The 4,081-nt window shown below is 45.2% G+C and overlaps 1 long non-coding RNA gene across 1 annotated transcript; it reads left to right on the top strand.

Moving 5' to 3' along the window:
• Window positions 1-530: 530 nt before the first annotated feature.
• Window positions 531-3,730, top strand: LOC112828154 (uncharacterized). Its single transcript, XR_003209427.1, has 3 exons — window positions 531-635; window positions 2,218-2,413; window positions 3,396-3,730. It is a non-coding gene; the product is annotated as an uncharacterized lncRNA (long non-coding RNA).
• Window positions 3,731-4,081: the final 351 nt, after the last annotated feature.

Raw genomic sequence — 4,081 nt, 5'->3', positions numbered from 1 at the left:
TTACAGTCTCATGAGAGAGACAGATGATAAGTAAATAAATACATGGACATGTAGTTTCAGGTACAGGAAAGTCCAGTGAAGAAAAGTGACAAGTAATGAGCTACAAGATGATTGTGGAGGCAGGAAGGGGGCATTTCTCTTTTGACAGTGAAGGGGGCTCTCCCGGCAAGTGACATTCAAACAGATATGTGAACAAAGTGAGGAAGGTAACCATATGGCAATACCAGAAAAGAAAAGTTTCTTTGATTTGGAAAAAAACAAGAAACACAAACTTCCTGAGGCAGAAAGCAGCTTTAACTATTTGAGCAGCACAGAGTGGTTGAAGCAAAGTCAGAAAAGCAGGCAATTCTGTTATTAAATGCCACCCAAAATTCAGTGGCTTAAATAAATAATAACCATTTATTGTCCCACATTGATTCTGTTGGTCAAGCATTCAGGAGTGGCTTGGCTGCATGGGTGTGGCTCCCAGTCTCTCGTGAGGCCACAGTCAGGGGTCAGGTGGGGCTTCAGTCAACTGTTGACTGAGGGACTGGAGGGTCCAGGAGGAAGCCTTTTTCTCTACTTGGCACAGCCTCAGAACACTAATGCAGCATCAGGACTGCTCTAATTTGTTGGTGAGAACCCAGATTCAAGGGGTAAGAGGAGAGTTAGTGTTGGGATAAATATGTGGTTTTGACTGTCTTCGGGAAATATAGTCTGCTCCAAGTGGCTAGACAATTTAAGACCTTTGTGGACCATCATAGGAAGTTAGGAATTTAGTGCAAGTGCAATGAGAATCCTTGAAAGATTGGGAAGAGGCACAGTAGGGGCATGTAGGCACAGGGGTGTCCTGCAGCCCTGCCTGGTCCTGGGGTCCCCAGGGTCTGCTGACGGATTCAGGGGGCCTCCCTGGGAACTCAGATTTACACTTTTGGAAGTTCACTTCAGATGATGTGTGCAAAATTGAGTGTAGAGTAAGAAGATAAAATGTTGCTGGTGGTGTCCAGGAAAGAAAAGTTGATGAGTCAGCTTGTTTATACCTGTGGTTATGGCAAAAAGTTTCAAATTTGGGAAAGGTTTTGAAGTTTGAGCCACTAAGACTTACTATTGGATTGGATGTGGGATTTGAGAGAGATACATTAACAAGTATTCCTAGCATTTGGAATGCAGCAAGTGGGTAGATAGTGCATCCTTTACTGAAATGGAGAAGCCTGGTCGTGGAATTTATTTGGGGGTGCTGTGGGGATCCAAATTTCCATTCTGGGCATGTCCAGTATGGTGCCTGTTGATAGGATGAACACCAGAAGTCCTAGGAATGGACAATGCAGTGGGTAGTGGGAAGGCCTTTGGTGATCCTGACAAGACATTGAAGACCTGTGATTGATAGGCTAAAGAAAAAACAAAGTAGAGGAGAGAAAATTAGGATACACATTAAAATAAGGCTTGAGAAAACTATGGAGTTTTATTGAAGACCAAAAATATTGAAGGAATTAAATGATACAACCAACATACCATGCTCTGAGTCCAAGGGACAAATCAATAATTTTCTAAACAATAGTGACCACTCACCTTAACAGTCTATCTACAGTGAACACACCAGAAGTGCCATGACATTCTCATATCACTGAAGAGGGTTCCAAAGAGGAGAGAGTTGCTACTATAGTCAGGAAAAAATCAGAGGAAGAGCTAAAAATAGGACTCTGCTTCCCCATCCCCCAGTCTGAAATCCTAGCAGTGCATGTATGCACATGCACACATGCGCACACAGATAATCATGTTTCCCCTGTTTTATGCCCTGTAAAAGGTGATTGAGTGCAAGATTATGGGCAGATAATCGTGTCCAGGCCTTAGGAATCTGGGATTGTTCAGCATATTCATTTATCTCTCAGGTTAACTATGGAAAGGGCAGATGGCACCCACCATAGTGTGGGGTACTCCTTGTTGACTCCAAGTGACCTTGGACAATGTGGGGATGAGGGGTGCCAACTGCTGCACAGTCAAAAATCCGAGCATGACTTTTGACTACCTAAAACTTAACTAATAGCCTACTGTTGCTACTGACCAGAGCCTTACCAATAACATAAATAGTTGATTAACACATAGTATATGTATTATATACTGAATTCTTGCAATAAAGTAAGCTAGAGAATAGAAAATGTTATTAATAAAATCATAAGAATGAGAAAATATGTTTACAGTACTGTATATATATATTTATTGAAAAAACTCCACACATAGGTGGGCCTGGCCAGGACAGGGACAGAGTCAGGCCTGGCTTCAGGATGGTGATGTTCTGCAGCCTGGTGGCCTGAGCTCAGCAGTGGCAGTCACCAGGTAGCCTGTGGACAACAGTAGCAGCCTGGAGCTACAGTCGAGCTGCCCCATAAGCCTGCAGGTGTACCATCACTGATGGCCATTGCAACTATAGACACAGGTAAGTGTGCCAGACCCTGGGAGGCTGTGGGGCTAGGGCAGCACTATGGGGAGGGGTTTGCACCCACCTGGGAGGAGTCTGAGGGCTGCAGCAGCCCAGCAGAACCCCAGAGCCCAATGCATGGAGGACTCATGGGGTCGGGGGACACCAGGGATATCAGATGCCCTGCACACTGTCCTCCCTGCCTTCTAAGTGCATGCCTCAGCTTCAGTCTAGCTTCCTGCCCATGATTTGACCCAACCACCCCATCAGAACACCTAGGAACCTGCAGCCCTGCCTGGTCCTAGGGCCCCAGGGGCTACTGATGGCCTTGGCAGCCTCCCTCATTACTCAGAGGGCAGCAGGCACAACCTCTGCACCAGTTGCCTTTGATTTAGTCCCTTAGAGACTGGGAGGGGCAGTTTTAAATAAATGTCATGTGGCTTTTGCCACCAAATCTTTCAAAAGAAAATCTGCTTGTAAGTGGACCTGCATAGTTCAAACCCTGAGTGGTTCAAGAGTCAACTATATATTGGTTACAGTTATCATTTAATTTATGGATATGCTTGACTGAGGTTTATAATGCACATAGACCCCCATCCCCACATGTTGACACATCCAACTTAAATGCACTGAGCACTTGCCATGTGTTGTGCTGCTAAGTGTTGGCAGTCAATATTGACATTGCAGACAAATGACATTTGGTGGAGAGAGAAGGATATACAGGGTCTCAAGTTGGGAGACAGTGTAGCCCAGCCCAGGGTTAATTACTCAATGCAGAGGGGGGTCTCTTCTTCAATGTGCCTGTGTTTATACCCTTCCAATAGGTTGCGGACAGGCCTAACCTGAGTGGGGTGAGCTAGTGAGAGGCTGTTGTTCTAACTGGCCCAGAGTGGCCTGACCAGCCCAGAGGTCGCCATGGTTCCCAGTGGGAAGTTGGAGGGGAGAGTCTCAGGCAGACATGTATGCTCCATGGACCCAAATGACTGGTACCTCTTTGCAGGCCCAACTCCTTCAGACTAGAAACTCCTCTCCTGCTCCTGACTCTCTGCTGCAACCTTAGAGGTCCTGCATTTGTCAGATACAGCAGATGTGCTCTGGGCACCAGATGCCATAGGCCTTTCTCCCAGGCTCAAACCATGCTGACTTTTAGCTGCAGTCCTTAACAAAGAAGATGGCAGCAGGAACTTCAACACCTTCCTCTCAGTGTTAACTACAGGACAAATCTGAACTCGTCCCTGTTCATCACGTCTGTCTTCAGGCTCCTCACCAGCACCAGAAACTCTGTGCTTCCTCAGAGGCTGTGGCATCAATAAAGGTTTATCTATTGAACAAGAATTCAATTTCAGGGAAGACAAATTCTGCTCCCATTTACTTTAGTGACATTTTAGAAATAGATAAATTACTACTAAAATCAAACTTTTTGTTACTAATGAAATTGGATTTTCTTAAGGCTCCATAAAATGTTCAAGCAGTACAGCTGTGCAGTCACTCTGGCGTCAAGCTTCCAAAGCAGGTGAATGATATTGTGGCTGCTGTGTGACAGAGCTTCCTGCCCTGCTCAGGTCATTAAGATTATCTGGAGACAAGTTCAGAGTTTCCTTTGGAAATAAAGGCCATGAAATTCTCTTAAAAGTTCATATTTCCTCAAGTTCTTTCTGTTTCCTTAACCTTCACTCATGCACTAAA

Source organism: Callorhinus ursinus, unplaced genomic scaffold (assembly GCF_003265705.2).
Source record: "Callorhinus ursinus isolate GAN/ISIS: 27379988/994484 unplaced genomic scaffold, GSC_fseal_2.0 scaffold29, whole genome shotgun sequence".
Lineage (NCBI taxonomy): Eukaryota > Metazoa > Chordata > Mammalia > Carnivora > Otariidae > Callorhinus > Callorhinus ursinus.
Note: the sequence above shows the minus strand (reverse complement) of the source record. Positions and strands in the feature narration are given on the sequence as shown.